Source organism: Labeo rohita, chromosome 19 (assembly GCF_022985175.1).
Source record: "Labeo rohita strain BAU-BD-2019 chromosome 19, IGBB_LRoh.1.0, whole genome shotgun sequence".
Lineage (NCBI taxonomy): Eukaryota > Metazoa > Chordata > Actinopteri > Cypriniformes > Cyprinidae > Labeo > Labeo rohita.
Genome location: NC_066887.1, coordinates 391,819 through 414,317, shown reverse-complemented (window position 1 = coordinate 414,317; position 22,499 = coordinate 391,819). Strand labels below are relative to the sequence as shown.

Below are 22,499 nucleotides of genomic sequence, written 5' to 3'. Positions count from 1 at the left end.
AGCTGAAGAAAGCTGTTGTGGTCTGGCTAGTTGTGTAGAAAGCACCAGCGATGTATTGATGTTCTTTGGGCTGGCAGGATGGATGGAGTGAATAATTGATGAGGTCAGGGAGGAGGATAAGAGAACCAGAGAAGCTGATGTGTTCACTTTCATGTCTCTCTCTGGCCGTCTTTCTTTCTCTTCTTCCACCACACCCCGTCATTCAGGGCAACCTGAACTACAACTTAACAATGCCCTGGATATTGTATAGTGTTATTTACAAAACTTTATATCGTGAATGTGAATTCATTTATCCATTCATTCAGTTCATCAGTTATCATGCCATCCATGGATACATGAATGTATCAGTCCTTTCTCCAGTTTGTCCATCTGCCCTTCCATCCAGTCGTCCATCCGTGTGTCCATATGTTCATCCATTCATCCTGATGTACAGTATGTCCATCTGTTCATTCAGCTGTATATTCAGTATATTCTCTGTGAGAAATTCATTCTTTGCTCAGGGATTAAACAGAATGTCAAAATAGCGGAGCAATGGTATTAGGCATGGGACGATAAATCATTGCAACGCAAATTGAGAAATGATTCTGCATCGATTCTGAGATTTTCTGAACACATCGCGATTCTTTCTCAAATCGATTCTGAGCTTCATTTTAAACAGCAGATGGCACTGCTTGCTTTAGAAGCAGCCGTGCTCTGCTTGTTTCCAAATCCTTACACGCACTTGAACCTAAAATAATCATTCATACAATTCGAAAAGGTTGAAGCGAATTACAAAGGTGTTCACAGTGGGCTGTGTTTACATTAATCTCGCATCATAAAAGCATTCTGAGCCGAGGTGAAATTACATGACTCAGCCAAACGCATAAGTTCTCTTCAGCACTCTTCTCCGTGAGCGTTTGAGTGTGCAGATAAAAACTTGATTAGAGCGCCATCTGCTGTTAAAATCTAAGCTCAGAATCGATTCCAAAGAGAATCGTGATGCATTCGGAAGATCTCCGAATCGATCCAAGAATCGATTTATCGTCCCAATCCCTAAATGGTATATAGTTTGTGGACATTTTAATGACACCAGTGCTGGTTTAGAAGAGTAGGTAAATTTCTCTCAACAGGAAAACAAAGAGTTATAAATAATAAGTAGCTAAGCATCTGATTATAGAAATGCTTGCAGCAACTCTTCAGTTAGACATATAAATAATAAATAAATAAACATCCTGAGAAGATTTTAATGTCAAAGAAGGTAGAGCAACCCCGCCTATTACACTGTAAAATCTAATTAGTTGGGCTTACTTAAAAAAAGCATGCAAACCGATTGCCTTAAAAAAAACTAAGTAAAGTGAAATAGGAATAGTATGTTGTAGTGACAAATGCTTAGTTATTATAGTTTACTTACACAAGAGCTCTAGTAACTAAAAAAGAACTGTAGGGGGTACTTGATCATTTACTTTAGGCTTACACTTGACTTAGTATAGCTACTCACTGACTCCCAGAGTGCATTGCGGCATGAATAAATTATGCAATTGGTTTCTTTTACTGTTGTTGTTTTTATTTGCTAATTTTATTTACTGACTTGTGTCAGTAGTAACACAACAAAAAGAGAAAATAAAATAATATAATGGTTATTGTCACAATTAATAAAAATAAATAAAATTGAATTGTTACCATCGTTGTGATTCACGTGCTGAATGTTGAAGTCTGTGACTTGAGCAAATTACCACAAATATTAAAGGACTGTCTCAACCCAATAAAGTTTCTCAAGGTGTTTATGAAGAAGAATAAAATTGTAAAAGATCATTAATAATAAATATAAAAAATACATTAGCTAAAGATTCTTCTTCTTCTTATTATTATTATTCTATTATTATTTATTAATAATTATTAGTAAAAAATTAAAAGATTTAGCTAATGGAAATATCAGAATTAGAAGGTTACCTTCTAAAAGCAACTTACTTATTACTTTTTTCCCTTGAAATAAAAAATTATGACTTCATGTTGCATTGCTGCAACAATAGGAAGAAAATTATAATAAGAAAAGCAAAGTTCCAAGTGCCCAACCAAACGGAACATTAATCACTATAATGGTAAGTTAAAAAAAATAATAATCAAAAATAAATAAATAAAATAAGACACACAAACAACATTTTACGAAAATCAACATCAATTTATGAAGTCAGCTTATGTGATGTTCTCTCAAATATATAGTTGTATTGAAACAACATTCAAGATAACTTTGGGAAATGAGTGAAGGTAACTAGTGAAAAATAACTGCAGATTAACAATTGCCACCTCAAAAAAATTGCTTTTCTTCTTCTTCTGTTGTTATTTTGCAAATTAGCAACATATTAGTGCACTGCTGCCTCTCACTGGTTTATTAATGTCATTGGTTCCTTTATGGCTACTTGAATATTTTAAGTAAGCGTCACTCAAAGTAGTAAGTAAACTGTTTTACTCGCTTGAAAGTAGCTGTAACTTAATAAAACCTAGTAAGTATAGCAAATAAGTAAAGATAACTAATTATATCTAAGTAAGGTAAACTATTGGATTTTACAGTGTAGGTCATCTTTTAATAGCGGTTTGAAAATGCTTAAAATGTTGCTTATCTGGAGCGGCGATATGTTTTGAATCACCTAAAAACACTTTAAACATACTTTGTATTGACCAGATTTTGTTCAAAATCACATCACACCTGTTAATTCTTTGATAGCGCTACATTTCTGAGTATAGTATAGCCTTGATCTGTTCTTTTACTTTTCAGTGTTTTGGTTAGTTACCAAACAGTGTTTTTTTTTTTTTTATGTTTTGCTGTAGATATTTTCAGTTTTTGTTCTGACTTTTCTAATCTTTTGCAGAAGCACAGACATGTGCATACTGAGACTATGAATAGAAATTTGTTTGTTCCTATATGCTATTTAAAGAAATATTCTTACTTAGAAGTCTGAATTCCTGCATGCAACTAAAGTGTGGTACGGGTTTGGGTTTGGGCTTGGGAGGGAAGGTACTGATATATGTGTGTGTGTGGGAAGTGGGAGAAACAAATTACATGTGCGACTAAACCAAAATATAAATATCTATATATAAATACAAACCTACAAACGTAAAAATAAAATGTACCCCTTTTTTTCCCTATGCTTTAAGGTTATTTGTTTGTTGCACAACCAGAATAAACCAGTTTGCAGATGCAGAGTTGGAATGTTCTCATTGTTTTTCGGTTGTATGCAACAGCACGGGGAAAAGCACGTTTCCAAATGAAAGTAGGTGAGGTCTGAAGTCTTGTTTGTGTGATGGCACTGGGGGAAAAAAATCAGAACTGGAAAAATCTATCTTGCATAGACCTCTATTTCTGAATTTGGAAAGGGAAATCTCATACAAAAATATCCATACATTTGACAGCTTTCAAAGGGTTAGCATTTCAACATAGAGTCAAGTATTGTAAGTAATTGTGACAGACCCTAGATATATGCTGTTTTAAGCACTGATCAGATGGGATTCATTTTCTAAATTAAGTTTTAGTTACAGTTCTTAACGTGTGGTGTGGTTTTATGTGCTGACTGGAAGAGAATTGGGATTACTGTAGTCATTACTAGAATGTTACAGAAGATCATGTGCTCTGAATGTTTGCATTATGGAAAAAAAAAAAAAAAATGTGATTAATTATATGATCACAACAAAATGTATATAATTTAGAGAATAATTAATTTATCATACCTGTCGCATACCTTGTTTATTTTACATCTGATGGGAGGAAAATTCCAAAAGCTTAACAGTAAAAACGGTTAATGACATATACTGTAATTACAGCAGTATTGCAATCACCAGGCATGTCTCTCACACCTGCCTTCTTACAAACACTGCCAACTGCCAAAAGAATGACAATCCAAGGACAAAGGCAGTCATTTACATTAAGCATTTTTTCTCACGTTGAAGCCCCATTATAAGAAAAGATCACAGTATTGTGTAGAGTGCTAAAAAGTGGCCTTGGAAGATGCTATATTTTTGGCACCTTATGATCATAAACGCTGCAATATAAATGTAAATGATTTCTTGTAATAGTGTTCTATGCCAACAAATGCAAAAAATAAAATAAAATAAATAATAATATTTTAAAGAACCACACTTTAAGCAGTATCCGCTAAAAGTAATCTATTCTACAACTCAGCAGTCGTAATAGAGACGGATAATATATCTATGTTAAAGGGGTCATCGGTTAAAAATTCTCAATGGGAGTGTGAAACAATACCCTTTTTGCCTTGCCAAAATAAGCTCTGCAAAAAATCATCCAATTGTGAGGGATTGTTTCTTTAAATGCAAATGAGCTCTGCTCGCCCCACCCCTCTCTTCTCTCTGTGGAGTGCCGAGCTTTGCTCAGAGAGGTTGTTTACTTTAGCCGCATATAGCGTGTTTAGCCACCATACTTGCGAACTAGCACGTTATTAGGGTTAGGATTTTTATAATTATAGGGTAGATGTGTACATACACTGCCAACACACATTAATGTTCAAACAACATGTAAAAGTGAACTTTGCATCCGATGACCCCTTTAAGCCTCAGTATTTTCATGAAAAAAAAGGATTTTGTAAATTTGCTTTATGTTTTGATTTTCACATCATGATGTACTTGTAAAACATGTTTGACTATTAAGGTTTGATAGAAATTCTGTATTCCTAGATTATTGCTTTGGTAAACTACATTATGAAGAATGTAACTGTTTCCTCGTATGAAGAAGAAAACACTTCAAACATAAGCATAGCCTTTGTGGAGTTATAAAATGACAGCTTTGTTGTTGTGGATATAGATAAGAGGGGGTGCATTAGAACTGAATTTCCCGTCTAAATCCGAACAGTTAGACACACTGACATTTTCTATATGTCCAAATATGTTTTCTGTAGGTTTTCTATATGTACTTAGGTAAGTATTTATTTATTTGTTTGTTTATTTATTGGCCAAGTGCAACTCTGAATGTGTTGTTCTATGCAATATTGACCAATATTGGCCTTCATTGACATTCAATATTATGATGTGCATAAAACTGAATAGTAAAAATGAAATTAATTAGCTTTTGCCAAAAACACATTTACCTGAGCTCATTAGGGAACACAAGTCCTGTCCAGGCCTTTTGTCCCTTCTAATGTAAGCCCACACGTTATCTCCACTTCATAGGGTACGAATTTTGACACCAGTCTCTCCTGTTTAACAGCTGTAACATTGCCACCGGCAAACATGGAAGTGATTGCGACTCTGATAATACTGTTAACATGGCAACAAAGTCCCACGCACACAGAGACGTTGCATCTCTGTCCTGAGATTTGCATGACTTTCTTTTGCCAGAGCAGGCCTGCATGCCAGTGATCCCACAACCATCAGTCTGACAGCTGCTCAGATGCCTCAGTTTGTATGGCTAACATGTACTCAAATGCCGAAGGCCGTGCTTGAATCAGGATTTACATTCACTGCTGCTTTGCAGGTTTGTTGTTGGAGAGCAGCGTTTTTAAAAGGCATGTTTCACCTTTCAGGAATGTTTCTGTGGAACCCTGGAGGAATCTGGGAGCCTCTGGTGCTCAATAACTTGGCAGAACCGAGAGCCGATGCCAGTGGAGAGAATAAAAGGCAGAACAGAGTGAGGGTTCAGGGAAATGACTAGGAATTACAAAGAGGAGATGTTTGTGCTTGTAATAATACTTCACAAATTAGTTGCAGATGGGTAGCTGCAGGAAGGGAGAAAAGAGTTTGCTGTTTGTCACTGACATCATCATTTGGTTCAGGGCCTTACTCTATAAATTAATCTGAGCTTGACAGAATTAGGGGAGGATACAAGAATATAGGGAAAGGTAGGGCAGTTTCACTTTCACTTCAACCAGGATCTCCTCCCGGAATAAAGGTTTACAATATAAACGTTACGTTAGAAACTCATGTGTTCATAAAAATGCACCAAATCATAAAATGACTGAATCAAATGATGATAAAGAAAAACAAACGGTGACAAATGGTAAGCTGTAGAATTTTCTGCGGACAGCAAAATGTTTTTAGTCAAAATTCTTGCGCTCCCTATCTCCACTGTCTGGACTGACACAAAAAAGGGAAATGTATGAATTTAGGACATATACTGAAAATAATATAATACGTTAAGCACTGGGGAAAAATGTATTGAAAGTGCATTAAATGCCCACATAACCTGTCAAAACTGACAAGGAATGCAACAAACAGACAAGTAACATTTTTAAATTGAGCTATTAATATAATACAACAGGATTGTGTACTTTTTGTGGTTGTGTTAAGACTTTTCATGATGGGTTTTATAGCTCTTTTGTGTTTGACATGAGGGTGAGTAATTAATGACAGAACTTTGGAACTGTAATGAGTATACATGTAATGGAAAAAAAATAAAAGATTTTGAAGGCTTTTTGAGAGTTAGACTTCTAAAAAAAAAAAGTGCTTAACCTACTAACAAGTACAGTCTAGTCAAGCAGAGATTAAGAAAATCCTACTTTCAGAATGCCATTAATGCAGGAAGAAAAGCATGCAGAGACACTCAAGTAAAAGGAAGAACATTTAAATTGCCATTTTCAGTGTGCTCCCTGTGCATAGTAATTCTGCCAGAATCAAATACGGCAGGCAGTCGTTCAGTCGTACTTTTTCCTTTTTCTTTTTTTTTTCTTTTTTATTCTTCTTGTACATTTATATAGTGGAATAAGATACAGTAGTCAGCAGGTGATTACTTTGCCTTTGGCAGGTCCTTTTAGTCCCAACCACAAAGTGAAAATGAAGAAAAATGTCTCAGGTTACGTATGTAACCATGGTTCCCTGAGAAGGGAACAAGACACTGCGTCCTCTAGAGGTCGTTATGGGGACGCCATCTCCGTGACCCGTGTCTAAAGCCTACATACAAAAACGACAACAATGTTGGCCGGCAACAGCCTATGACATTACTTCCGGTGCATCTCGTCACTACCGGTGTGACCACAGTATAAAAGGATGCCGGTACAACACAATATTCGCTTCTTTGTCTGAAGCTTACGTCTGAAGCATGGTGACAAGTCTAGAGGACGCGGTGTCTTGTTCCCTTCTCAGGGAACCAGGGTTACATACATAATCTGAGACGTTCCCTTTCGAGGAACTTGAACTGCATCCTCTAGAGGTCGCTATGGGAAATGGTTATACCTACGCTGCCATGCTGAGGGGAGTGCATGCCATGATAGAGGCGAGCACTAAGTACCAATTCCCTCAAGCTTAGGGAGTTGCCCCTGAGACATAGTGACGGCTGTCAGTGACATTATCCCCTTCGGCCAAAGCCTGAGCTGCATACCCAAAGACTTACCTGAAAGGGGTCAGAAATGCTGGACCCAGGGTAGAGCTCGAAGCTTGGAATCAGAAGATATTCCTTTTAAGGGGATATAGCCAAGTGCCTAGGGTTTCGCCTAGGTTTGGCCTCTCACCCAGGGGGCTACCATGAGCTTTGCATAGGTTCGCTCAGGAACCATCCTACAGAACATAGGTAGCAACACTCTGCTCAAGGATGCGCAAGTAGAGTGGGAATCAAGGTGACCAGGGACAGTCAACTCAGAGAATGGGCATGAGACTGAGTGTGAAACCCATATATAGAGAGTGTGCAGGAACTAGCGCATGTATTACCGTTACTTGGAGATTTAGCCTGGCAGATGCTCACACGGTATCAAGAAGGATACGTACATGGAGTGGGACCCAAGGTGGCCGGGGTCTGAACCCACTCAAGAAGGGTACGGGCCGGAAGCGTGTGAATCCCTGCCATACAGGATTTTAGAATGGACGCAAGAACTAGGTGCATTCCATACCACAGTGTGGATTTAAGAAAAGTGCCCAAAGACTTGCGTGAGCACTTACCATAAACATGGATTTAAGAAAGTGCCCAAAGGTTCGTGTGGGCACTTACCATAACATGGATTTTAGAAATACCGCTTATTAGAAACGGTGTTAGTAGATAACCCTCAGAATGAGGGAAGCACTGCTAGGCATTCCAAACAAGGTAAGGGGAGCATCGCTACGCCAAACAGACAATTAGCCGCAGCTAGCTGCCTGATAATACTGCCATGGAGCCAATACTCTTGACCAACATGAGAAGTCAGTGCTTCAGGACAGGCTTCTAACTCCCGAGAGACAGGAGGAACACCTGATCCGCCCTGGGGTGACAAGCTCTAAGAGACCCTCCCGCAGCGATGGGAGCATCGTCATGCCCAGCCAAAGAGGCCTTGGAATGTGATCTGATCACAGGATATCAGATATATCAGCAGAGATGAATCCATCAACTCAGTATGGCTGCATAGAGAGCAGCAGCATACCCAGACCTCGGGCTGTGTTGTGGGTATTCTCTTGAGGGGGCATAAGCCACTACCAACCCAAGCAGACCTGTGCTTACTATCTTGATAGAAAGCATGGGCCCCGTTCTAGCAAGGCCCGCAGAACATCAAGAACAAGGGTCTAAATTCATAATCAATACTCCTCAGTGCACTCAGAAGGGTTCCCGCAGAAACACCTTCCACTCACACGTTGGTGAAAAATAGTGCTGTCAAGCCCACTTCTCGGAGGGGCGACTCACTAGACCACCAAGATGGTATGAGGTTAGGTCTGTATGATGATTGGGTGGATACCCTGAAACAGGAAGCCCCTTTAGGGCAGGACGCAGAGGCGCAAGTCGCGACACAAGTCTTCTGGGCTCGTCTTCGCTCCTTAGAATGAGACAAGCCAGGACCCCCGTGTTGTTCGGGCTCAGACCTGGACCTTCAAGGAATGAAGGTTTTAAAGGCTGTTGAGTGTGCCTTCGCCTCCATGAACTTCTCGACCACTGTCTCTGAAAAGCTCGGAAGGCGAAACTGGCGCATCGAGAAGAAAGCCCCTCTCTTTCTTCCCCAGGTCAGCCAGGTTCATCCACAGATGTCTCTCCGTGACCACCATGGCCCCCATAGACTTGCTCATGGCAGTGGCTTGCTTAGTGCCTGCTTAGCGGCCTGCTTAGTGGCACGGAGAGAGAGATCCGTGGTGCGGTGCAGCTCAGCAACCTCATCGGGGGAAAGACCCTGACCTTTATCCAGATCTTTCAGCACATCGGCCTGGTATGCTTGAAGCATCGCCATAGTGTGCAACGCGCCCACAGCCTGACCTGCTGCTGTGTACGCCTTGCCATTTAAACGAGATGTAACTTGAAGGGAAATAGATGGCAAAGAGGGAGTTTTAAGAGAAGATGATTCACCCATAGAGAGATAGCTAGCCAACGTGTCTTCTACGGGGGGCATCTTCTACATCATCTACAGACGGCTGCCCCTCCTTTCTCGAAAAGAGAGACAGACGAGAACGGAGCTTTTTCATAGAAAAAAGCTCACAGTGCACGTAGATTGCCCCCTCGAGGATATTGCGTGAATGCTTATCGCCCAAACAATAGATGCAAAGATCGTGCGTGTCATCAGGTGTCAAATAACAAGGACACGGATCCACGAACTTCTTAAATGTGTTACTAGTGCTCGCCATAATGAAAAGAAAAATGTTCCTACCAGAATGTACGCTCCAGACAAAATGGTCAGTGAAGACGAAGAAGAGAATGTTGTGTTCTACTGGCGTCTTTTCATACTGTGGTCGCATCGGAAGTGACATCATAGGCTGTTGCCAGCCAACATTGTTGTCATTTTTGTATGTAAGCTTCAGAAACTGGTCACGGAGATGGCATCCCCATAGCAGCCTCTAGAGGACGCAGTTCGAGTTCCTCGAAAGGGAACTTGTTAGTCTGTTTGTTAGACAAGTATGCCAAACAGAATTTAACTGTCTACAGTTATGAAGCAGTGTTGCAACTGCCTCATAAATGAACCATTACATGAATTTGCATTGTATAACATTATAGTCTTTTGTTTGTAACTTATCATGTGAAGCTGTTTTTGTCAGACTTCAATGATGAGATTAATTTGTCTCATATCCATCAAGTTAAGAGTAAAATTAAGAGTAAAACAAGTTTAAAAGTTTTTAATTTGCTGAATTATCCTGATATAGGCATTACCACATAGTTATTTTAATACATAAAACTAGTGATCGACTGATATTCATTTTTTTTTATAACCGATACCGATTATTTGCATGTTTATGTGCCCGATAATATGCAGAACCAATATTTATTTACTGTTATAAAGTAAATAAATTACCATACTTCACTTTAATTTTTTTTCTCCTTAATCTTCATATTACAACAATCATTTTTTTTTATTTATTTATTTTTTTTTTTATTTATAAAATGCATCAGCTGCAACACTAAGCAAAACAAATGTAGAACGTCTAATGTTTTCAAATGGAGAAAATAAATAAAGGACAGGAGTCATATCAACTTCATTTTTAACCACAGTTTTAGTAGGTTTATAAGCTGTTTAATATAAATAGTGAAGAATAGCTCACTGGATAATGTTAATTCACTGAATAATATTCTCTGAAATACTGGAATATGACAAACAAAACATCGTATTTTATTGCATTTCCAAACTGGTATGTTATATCAGAATCACTTATATTTTGTTCTAGATTCTGACAAAGCGCTGTTTACACAGAACTATACCCAAACTGCGATCGCTCGCGGAGATAATAAATAATTAATTTTCATAGAGTTGTATATTTTTAGATGTGTATTAGTGAAATAATGGTTATATAGTAAATGTTAATATAATTTAGGGTGTTTTAAACAAGTGAATCTTGTTAAAAGTTACATGCGGTGGCTGTGCTGGAACATTTCATGAGCATCAACCCGAAACAGCAAAATGAAAGCGACTTCACAAGATTAATGATATACACAACAGAGAGAATTAAATTAAGTGCTTTTATTTCCAACATGCGCTCATTCATGGCTGTATTATTTAATTCAGGCAAAGTTAAGTCTCCTGGGACAGGACTTGACGAATTATTTTAGCCGACTCCGACTTCACGAGACTAATGATGAGCATATAGACAACACAGCGAGAATTAAATTCAGCGCTTTCATTTCCAACATGTGCTCATTCATGGCTGTATATTATTTAATTCAGACAAATTTACGTGTTTATTAGGACGGATTATCTTATGTGACTCTGTGAGTTTGTCTATTTCTTAGATCCAAAGCTGCATAAACTAGCTACATATCAGGCATTTATGTTACACATGTAATATGTGCTTTAATGGCTGTTATGTCAAATAAAGTTTACTGATTATGGTAAAATGCTTAAATATTGGGAAAAAATATCGGTAAATCGATATATTGGTCGATCTCTACATAAAACCATATTTAAATCATCTTCTGGCAAATATAGCTAGCCTCTTTCATAATGTATGCCAGATTCAATTACTAAAAAAAATGTGATGTCAAGTCTTGCTGTTCACTCCTTATGTAGCTACATTGTAACAATGTTACAATAGCTCAGCTGTTTTCAAATATTGTAGCCTTTTGTAGTAACAACTAGACTTTGTTTTCCCACAAGGAGCGGTCTAGTGTGACAAATGCGTACATCTGGTTTCTATGCTGCATTGTAATGTACACTGAGTGAGCAAAGACAATAATTCAACACAACACTCCTAGACTGTCTCCCTCTGTCAGCTAATGACGGAAATCTGATTAATTTTAGCAAATTGGTTTGTTGAGACGGTTCATTTCAGTGGTGTCATCAGTCAGTGGTGTTCCCAGAGCTCCTTGCATAGGGGGATCAGGGTTTGGCTGGATGTGTTCGACAGTTCGCCCCTGCTAGTGCCATAAAAACACCAATTCTGCAGGCAAACATCTTTCTCCATTGCCAGCCAAAATACTGACAAATAACCTTTTGTTTATGGACTGACTGTTTCCATCACATAGGTCATCCTCTTAGAAGAGAGTTGGTAGGGTTTTGATTGAGCAATGCTTTTCAGGATGTCTGCTTTACCCAGATTTGTTCAAAACAGATGTGTCCCAGTGTCCCAAGATGCCACTGAGAGGACCATTGACACTGTTTAACCTCTCAGCATTAAAGATTTAGTTACAGGTATATGTCTCTCTTTATTTCAAGCTCTGAACTCAAGCTCTTTAATTACCTCCTGATTATCTCCCTGGATTCCTCCAGATGACAAAGAAGAAAAGGTTACAATCAGAATCATTATATGTAGAAGCTCCTGTCTTAAAATTAAGAAAATCAGTCTACTGTTCTCCTGCAGTTTTCAACCTTTCCTCATTTGCTCTTTCATACAAATTTGCCAATTTAGGTCTCAAACTGTAACAAAGGAATTTGCCTGATGTAATTGCTATGTTGTTTTTGTACTTTGTGATCATGGGCTGCAAGCAAGAGGTCTACTTGTCTTTGAAACTCTGAAAACGCATATTGTCATTGTATTGTTTTGTTCTGACAATTAAGGCAAAACTAAACTGTGGACTGACACTGCTGTGCAATTATTGTAGAGTATTTTGTTGCCGTCTATTTTGGTATCAACTATTTCAGATAAGCCTGCCACTCAGCAGCACATACATTTTACGTCACACAACTTTACATTGTTTTAAATGTCTGTTCCTGTCAAGGCTGGTGATACTTGGCCTGAATAACTTGCCATGTGACAGTCAACAGTCTAGCTATACAAAACAGAAGTTCGGACTCTAAAAACACAGAACAGGCCACAGTTGGAGTTACAGATTGGAGTGATGAGTTTACAATCACTGTAGAATGACATTTTTCACGACCAGAACCAGCATTATGATCTTCCTTCAGTGGTCTTCCTTTTAAGCCTTCTACACACTGCACGATTTTAGCAATCCTATAAGATCGTTACAAATCACACTGTGTGACATGGATCTAATAAACTTGGGTATGACATATATGCAGACTGTACAATGATGCCACCTAGTCACTCGTAGGCTCTGACGCAAATTACTACTGAAGAATGAAACGTCATTAACATGCATTAGTGGTAATCAAAAAGAGCTTGATGAAGCACAATTTGTCAGTTGTACTTTTTATGTTTGCTGAAAAAAGAGGAAACTGTGAAAGAGGACCTTTACACACAAAAATGTGTTTAGTATCCAATTTCACCTGTTGTGACATCATTGAAGTCAAACACTAAAACAATCAAACATTCAAATCAATATTTTGAAAATGCTATACAGTCAGGAAGTCATTCTACCTATATGGCTTACTTAAAGGTGTCCTATTATGGTCTTTTGCAAAGTCTTGATTTTGATTTGGGGGTGTACTAGAACATGCTCTCATGCTTGGTGGTTCGAAAAACAAATTTTTTTGTCCACAAAATTTACATTATTACAATACCTTTCTCCCAGCCTGGCACAAATGGCTTAATTAGTTCCGGGTTTAATGAAGTGCATTCCAGTGCATCCACTGGCTAGAGGAGGCCTTTATTGATCCCCCCCCGTAGCCGTGTGAGGCACTTTTTATTATGGGTGGATGCATATTATTGGAGTTGTTTTGGACTGATGAGGAGAAATGCCCGTCTGTGCCTTTCTAAAGCTTGGGAGTGGCAGGATAAATTTTAATATAACTCCGATTGCATTCGTCTGAAAGACGGAAGTCCTATACACCTAGGAAGCATGGAGGGTGAGTAAATCATATACTACAGTATTGTTGGGTTCTGTTGTCAGCCTGCGAGATCACCGATACATGATATTATCGTGCTAATGTTGTTTAATTATTTACATAGTATGTAAGTAGACCAGCTCCAGCATAAGGCTAAAAGCAGCCTAATGTTTTTAATACTAGGCTTAATTTGTATTAACATGACGACAATTAAATAAAAACATTGTAAGTTACTAATTATAATGGTTACATTTCCTTGCGTTCTAAGTAAAGCTATCTACACTGTATGATGAATAAATCTCTTACCACACACTGCAAACATCTGCGGTGCGGCTCCGACATGGCCACCAGAGATGATCGCGGTCGCTCTAGTCAGTGCTTGTGTTTACATCAGCTGCGCCTCCGGATGTGTTTCGACCCCTGTTTTCGAAATTAGTATACAGTACACAGTATTTTAATGTCCAAACATTGTAGCATGTGTCCAGTGAATTCTCATTCACATGCTCCAAGAGAAGTATATTTTAAGACTGATTTGTTTTTGATAAAAATATGAAATCCACGCTGAACACAGGAATAGTGTTGTTGTGTAGAATTCAGACATCGTTATGAGCCTCATTAATGAAACGCATGCAGAATGAATTTCTGTGTGAATTTCTGTCTGTTCATCAAAACATTATTTTATGTAAATTGTCCCACTGAATTGAATGTGTTGAAATCAGTGCTTTGTTTTTTGTTTTTTGATAGAAATTTGTTTTGCTCATGTTTCATTAATGAACCTCACTATCTGTTCGTTTTTTTCACCCCTCACTGGAGCGTTATTTAAAAATCTAACAAGAGGATTCCAGTGTGAGTATCCAGGAATGTTGTCTGACAGATAAGTGGAGAATCCAAACATTAGAAGGCACATTATGCTAAGGTAACTTGTCGTTTATGTTGTGAGCTACACTTTTGCAACATGTTTCTTGCACAGTCTATCTCTCCAGTTCCTGTGTTACTGGTTTGGCAGACAGAGATGTGTTTGTGGAAGGATTCTGGACTGGTTCAGAGTAATCTCGGCTAACCAGTCGAGGTTTTCTGAATCTGCAGTGCTGTCCCCTGCTGTTCTACGAGCTGTCTGGCTCCGCTGGTGCTCGTTGGGAAAGTTTAGGGGTTGCTTGCCAAACTTGATTTAGCAAGAGCCTGAAGTTTCATTTGGAGTTTTACAAATTAGTGTTGGGATGGTAAACAACTTTATTTACCGTGAATGTTTTTGTTTAATGTTGTTTGTAGCTACTAAGGATGTGCATATGTGCATTTACTAATAGAGGCAAACATGTCCATCTGAATGTGCATGGCTGTAGCAGTGGTGCTTTAAAGGAGAAGAATTAAAGAGGGTTTTACCATGTAGAACAGCGTGGAGTCTAATTCAGGTTGACTGATTTAATTCAAATGTTTAATGTAATTAAACAACAATAACAACTGATTAGACATCATAAACAGTAGCAGCTGTTTAAACTGCACACAAGCTCTTCCTTCACTCACAAAAGAGCATGAGCCGCCACAGGATAACTGATAATATCAACAAAAGACAGGTTTTATCATTAAAATAAAAGGTTTAGATAAGAAATGATTATATGATATAAATTACAAATTAATAAAACATCAATGAATAATAAGTGATATTATGGAAGTAAATGATTGTCATTGTTAAACATAAATGGAAAAAGAAAATTTACCTTCTGGTTAGCAGAACTGTTTTTTAAAGAGAGATCTTAAAAGTATAGTCATATTTAACAGTCAAACTTAGCTTCATCTAGGCTACGCATGGCACATTGACCGCTTCTGACCATGTGAAAGGCTATTTGTGATCCGTATTGAAAGCCATTCACCATCTCTGGTTGACCCGAGAGTGAACACAAAGAAGCTGCATACAGGCACAAGTCTATGCTAGCTATAAAACACCACATCAAGAAGATTTCACCAGACTTGTCTACTGTGTCCAAGTTTGTGTCTCCAGTGTTTTTTTTTTCTTTTTGCTGGAGTTCTTATGGCAGAGTTACACCATTACAAGGGCACTATGCAGAGTACTAGATGTTTAGAAAACAACATATGAAGAGTTCAGATGCAAAACCAGCTAAAAGCCATCTTGGTCAAAAATGAGATGATGATACTGAGTGAATGCTCCTGACACATATTATGCGTCCATCAAATACTTTTACTTCAAACTCGCTAAATTCCAGCCTCAGCCCAATCAGAAGTGCCAGTATCTACATAGTTTGCTGAGATATTTGAATGGGGCTTAGTGAGTGAAGTGGTGTAATGGCTAATGACTCTTTAGAGCAGGAGTGTCAAACTTCAGTTCCTCACAGCCCTGTGAACCTGCGTTAAACAGCGTTCTGATCGACAAGGTCCCTACACTGTGTTCACTGCTCCCTATTCCCTAAGCATGGGGAAGTTCACTACATTTGACAAAATCATTCATAACTGCAGCTTATCACGCACAAACAAATCCTGAGTCATGCATATAAGACCGGTTTTGAGGTATGATTTAAAAGATTTAGAGACCAAGGCAACACCTTGAACTCTTTGTCGTGTTCCTCAAAACATTCCTACACTATTTGTGCAGTATGTCAGGGTGCATTACCCTGCTGCCATCAGGGAACACCATTGCCGTCTGCAACAGCCTTGAGATTAATGGTGTGACTGATCACTGTATTCAACCATGCATTTATATAAATATTATAAATTATTATATATTAAAATTAATATAAATTAATGAATTGATTGATCAATGTCTATTGCGATGTTTAATCTGAAAACAAATGTAATTTGTTTACATTAGATGTGTGTTTTATCTTATTTATCTATAATCATGAGATTTGCACTGTAACTGTCACATCTCACACACTTTATACCCATCAACAACCTTTAAGAAAACACACCTGGGACTAATTAAGCTAAAAAAAATGCTGGAGCCTTAACTCCTTTTCACTGGCTTTATTTTTATAACTGGTAAATTTCCCTCTGTGATTCCTGTGAAGTGATGTATCAGCTATCTCTTATTCACTATGTTATTCACTGTGCACTCTAAACTGAACATGTTCACTAATTTCAGATTGGAATGTCATCTCAGATGTCAGGTACCTTGTGAAGTTCATTTTGCAGGGCACTTAAGGCTGAATTATGGTTTGTTTTAATGCAGTGTTGGTGTTTTTTTTTGTTTTGTTTTGTTTTTTTTTGTTGCTGTTGTTTTGTTTCAGTGTTGTCTGGGAGATATTTGCATTTACAATTCAAATTGAATCTGTATTACATGCTGTCCACTTGTGATTGGATCACCCTGACAGGTGTAAACAAAGTTTTCTAAAAAAAAATGGCTTAACTGAATCATTTATTCATTTTTTTTATTAAATATGATGTGCTGTTTATTCAGTACCAATTATTCTTTATTTATGAATTTATTCATTTATCCATCATTCTAAAAAATGCCCGACAGGCTTGCTTTTAACTTTACAGTGACACAGTATTAAAGGGGTCATCGGATGCAAAATTCACTTTTACATGTTGTTTGAACATAAATGTGTGTTGGCAGTGTGTGTACACAACCACCCTATAATGATAAAAATTCACCCAGTGGTTTTTATTTAATCCGTTAAAATAATATCCCCTTTTTCAAATAGAGCCATTCTCAGCGTCTTGGGTATGTGATGTCACACAGACCAAGGCCACTCCCACGATAGTTGATTGACACGGCCACCCCAATTTTTATGAGCCCACCCTGAGTGAGCTGTGAACATTCCAATCGCCATTGTTTCAACGACGGAGCAAGTGTAGACAAGGATGTCTCCTAAGCGATTGAGGTGTTCTGTTGTTGGATGTAATAATGAACATAGTAGTCATCATTTACTCCTGACATCTGAGCAGCTGAAGATGCAGAGGATTAAGGTTACTTTTGTTTTTGAAGGGAATGCGCCAATCCCCGATCTGCCTAAGTGCATCCAAGTTTGCACAAATCATTCGTGATGCAGCTTCATCTACAGCAGTGGTTTTCAAACCAGTGCTGCAAGCACCTCCAACACTACGCGTTTTGTAGGTTTCTCATATCTGACTCTTGCTGTCTCTACTAATGAGCGGTTTGTTTTAATCAGGTGTGATAGATGAGGGAGACACAGAAAACGTGCATTGTTGGGGGTGCTCACAGGACTGGTTTGAAAACCACTGACCTACAGTAGAAGTGAGTATTAGGGTTTTTATGAATCTTTGCAAATTGCCTTTCCTAATAACGTGCTAGTTAGCAATTTTTTATGGCTAAATGCGGCTAAAGTAAACATGAAGAGAGGGGTGGGGTGAGCAGAGCTCATTAGCATTTAAAGAAACGTGCAACAAAACGGGTTGCTGTGAACAGAGCTACAAGGTAAAGGTGTGCTGAGAAATTTTAACCGAAGAATGTTATGGACTTTTAATTAAGACTCTAAAGAATCATATTAACTTGTGAAAAATGGGCATCCGATGACCCCTTTAAGAGAAACATTTCTAAGAAAATAAACTCTCAACTTAAAAGTCAGTCAATTTTTGTGACTTAATGCTGCTCACGTCCTGATTTGATTTTTCTGCCTTTGCTGTTGAGCTCAAGCCAGGACAAAAAGAACAACTGAAGAACAGACCCAAACTGATGTTGTTGTTGTCCCTCATTGATGATCTTCCCCTTCACGGGCATATTCGAATCTCCTGTGCAGAAAATCAGTTCTGTCATAACAACACTCTGAGGGATTGGCATGGTAATGTACATGACAATGTTATTGTATTTGGTCATGGCGAATACTGCTGCTGCACATATAACATGAATGCAATAACCCCCTACAAAGCAGATCTATCGCCAAGACATATGTACTGCTGCAGCTTCGAAGAGCCATTTGCAACTGCATGCATCACTATCTATGTGTGCCTGGGCTACCACACCGACTGGCTTAACTCTAATTGGACGCACACTATGGGTAATGTTAATTAACAAATTGGATATACGTTGCTATTGATAAGACCCTAGCATCCACCTGAGCAAATATCATAATTTAGTCTTTTGATAACTGCTGTTACTTCATCAGTCCCATCAGTCTTCATCATGCCATTTTACTCTCTCGTGCAGATAAAAATTGTTACAGAGCACAAAACATGAATGAACTGAAATAAAAGCAGAATATAAACGTTCTTTCTCCATTTTCTGAACTACACAGCACAGTGAGACCACACGTCACACGAACAAATTTCTCCAAACTACTCTACCCATAATGCATTTAATTCGGGACTACAACAACCAAGCGATAACTCTTATTTCCCTTCCCTTCTCCCGCAACACTGTCATTGATATGACTGTGATAAGCGTGTGCTCCTGACGCTGCGTGCACCTGAAGTTAACCACACACTCGTCACAATGAAAACACTGACCTTAGAAATAACAAACATGAACACTGAGATAATGCCAATATATATGGCGAACCCCAGTTGAAATGCATACATAATGCTTATTTCATTTAACCTGTTTTCATGACCATTACTATCAGCGTGTCCTCTGAGCGTTTCATGCTTTAAACTACATTTTGCTCCAGCTGTATAAACACAAATATTAAATGCTGCTGCATGGTTCACTAATATGCTTAATATTTCACTGCTGCATACAATGCAAAGCGCTAACATGGCACTTGGTTTAAACTTGTTTATGGTTGCTCGTTTTTGAATTCAGTCAGGCAGACCATGCAATATACACAAGCAATATGAATTAGAAGAGCTTCTACTTATCTTAGCTGTTGATGAAGCAGGTCTGAAGCATGCTGCAAAACTGCTTACAGCTAGCACTAGTCATATATTTGAATCAGCGCATCACTGCAGCTGCCATTAGAAGTCCCGGTTGCTATAGAAACAGCCAGCGTTCTGAGACATGCGCTTAGTACTGCGCATGCGCACTGGCTGATCTTGCCTGAAAAATGAGCTTTTTTTAACGCTATTGGAGCATAAGGAACGATATTTATGAGGCAGTTTGTTGTCAGATTTCATTGGTGATTTCAAATATGAAATTTTATCGTAAGCTTGGTGAACAGTTTTGGACAATTTGATGTTTCCCCATTCAAATAGATAGGAGCTGCACTTGCCTGCCCGAGAGGTGTTTCAAAGATGGCCGCCGAGTGAAATGACTTGCCTTAAAGGGACTTTGGTTAGACCTAACGGACTGCATCATCATAGAGTTTCATGCCAGAACTTTGTATTTATTTAAAATCAGTTATAACAGGTTTGGTTTGTTGCATTTTATATAGCATTTTATATCGGAATGCCAATATGAATTGAAGTTTCGTTCGGTTCCTCACACAAAGCCAGGGACTCCAGAAGACATTAAATATTAGACATAATATGGACAATTTTTATGATACTTTAATAGTACTTTTGTGGTGGAAATTTTGTTTTTTCTGCAGTGTCAGTCCCCACTCACTTTTATTGTATGGAATGTAACAAACAGCCGTTTTGGAACATAAGTTCCAGTTAATAATGGCAGAATTCAGTTCATTTTGAATGTTTCTTTAAGCTTTTTTTCTAAGCTGATCTAAATAAGTTGTGTGAAAAACAAAGGGAGAGAGGGTAGAGAGAGGAAAAGTGGATAAGGGGCTTGAGCAAACATGCTACGTGAGCCAAAACCGTGTGCCAGTGCGCTGGATGGCCTTCAAGCACTGAAGGACAGAGAAGGACAAAGAGAAAAATGGATGAATGGGGAAGGAGAGCGGGCAACATAATGACTTTTACGGTCATTTCTGTAACAAAATGAGCATGAGTCGCTGTGCAGATGCTTCACAGACACACGTTAGAGCTGTTAGCTGTTCTTTCCTTTAGGGCTCGTCAATGTTGTTAAAAAAAAACCAGAATTTAATATTCGATATATAGCACACAGCAGAATATTTACTCGTTACTTGTTCCTCTTAAACCTTTTTAAGTTAGCCTAGCTTTTCGTCCAGCATGTCTCACAGCCTTATCAGCCCTCAAAAGAGGTGAACTGACACGGACATTTTCGACAGAAACAAATCAAAACTAATGCAGTTTTGGCTATAGAAGTCTAAATGAGAGACTCTGCTGTAATGCTGTTATTCTCTCGAGTCATGGGTTGTGGAAGGATCATGAAACAGGCCCAGGGTTGACTAAAGTTTTTGGCAGAGGGGCCACATTGGGCTTTAAATAGTACATTGGCCAAACAGTATAATTCCCTCATAAATATAATGTTCTGCCCCGATTGGTTCTTGTACCCTTGGAGCCCAGAAATAGTTGTGTACCCATTATAATACATGATGCATTTTCTGAAGTGTGTCAGTGACCGATTGGATCATTCAGCCATTGCCTGAAGTATTGCTCTGCAAAGCAGTTTTAGAAAACCTTAAAAAATGGGATTATAAATGGTTTCTTTTACCTTTTCTACTTCTCTGGTGAGTTTTTAATTAACATGCTCTACATTTATAAAAAAAAAAAAATTCTAAAAAATGGAAAAACCCTTGCAACAGTGAAATGTTTGATTTCATGCATATTTTTTTTGTTTAATGCTGTAAATCGATGGAATAACTGCATTTACACAGGACTCAAAATTGCACAATCAGAAACGGAGGTGGTGATTTAAATTAGAGCCAACCAGTGTTTATGTGCGTTTGGATTTAATTAAAGTTTATCACTGAGACTTGCAGTGATTCGATTCGATTCAATTCAATAACATGTCAACAAATCATTTATTGAACAAATATAACTATAAAGATTTTGTTCTTATCTGATAGTGTCAGTGAAGTCAAATCGATAATCTCACTGAATATAAAGTGTTTTAAACCTCAACTAAGCAAGACGAGAGTGACAAGGAATCCAGACTTCATCAGATGACAGAAATGGAGGGGGAAAAAAAACCCTACCGCCTAAATGAACGAACACTGTAAGATTTATAATTCCAGCCTGCATCAAAAGTGAGATTTGTGGATTGTTCATCCGTCTCTGCTTTGGGATTGGGATATGTCACACCTGCATTTATTTAGTAGCTCCCGACATCAGAAGCTGCCTAGTGAATGAATACACAGTGGTTGTACTGAACATTTCTTTAAGCAGAGTATCATACTGGAATTCATGCTTATGGTTGCCAGATTGAACAAACTGATTGTAATATTGGGATGACTAATTCCAAAATGTACAAGTTTAATGCTCTGACTGGGTGGTTTGGATCTGGCAACACTTGTGGGGGCTCATTAGGTCATATTGCAGTATAATGGAGCTATTGAACAGAGGAAAACAAACATTTTAAGGATAAATAATCCACGGGCTGGATTAAACCACATGGAGGACCAAATCCAGCCAGCTGGCTGTTGTTTGCCCAAGTCTAAACTAATGTAATGGCTTAAGGGCGAATTAAAAAAGCACATTAAAATCATCACAATATTCACATTGTTTTGTATCCCCACCATATATATAACTGTATATTCGCAGTTGTCTGCTGTCCCTTTGGGCTAAAAGAGAAATGAAGGTGGAAACTCAGATAAGATATGCATGTATGTTTATGTGTGTTTCTTGTTTTCTCTTTAGGGCAAAGCAAGGGAGGCAGTTCTCATGACATGGTTTAGGGGGATGTAAGGCAGAATGTAAGGTGATCGTCATCTATTTTGGTGTGTTTGCGGTTGTGTAATGTCAGCTCTTCTGTGGAGCTCACATGTCGTGGTGGGAAACGCGGACACGTGTGCAGTGGGATTAAAGTGAATTTGTCCTGTCTGTCATCAGCTGTTGTCATATGCTGTGATTCCATCTTGCCAGATTTCTTAAAGAAACATAAATGATTTCATGAACTATTTTTATTAATGAAAGTTATGTGATTATTTATTCATTCTTATGTAGTTACAAGTTTCAAGTTTTTATTGTTAATAAGACATTGCAACCATTTGACATTTCCCAAAACCATAGTTTCAACAAACATTCGCAAACAGCTTTGCATAATTGTGTGGTGGGATCTAT

The 22,499-nt window shown here is 38.3% G+C and overlaps 1 protein-coding gene across 4 annotated transcripts in view; it reads left to right on the top strand.

Moving 5' to 3' along the window:
• thrb (thyroid hormone receptor beta) overlaps positions 1 to 22,499 on the top strand; it is a 117,782-nt gene that overhangs the window by 17,686 nt on the left and 77,597 nt on the right. The window contains exon 2 of one of the 4 annotated variants that reach the window (XM_051137336.1): positions 22,077 to 22,137. The exons of the other annotated variants lie outside the window; for them this stretch is intronic. The gene's annotated coding sequence lies outside the window, so the exon portion shown is untranslated. The remainder of the gene's footprint in view (positions 1 to 22,076; positions 22,138 to 22,499) is intronic. 4 annotated transcript variants of the gene reach the window in all.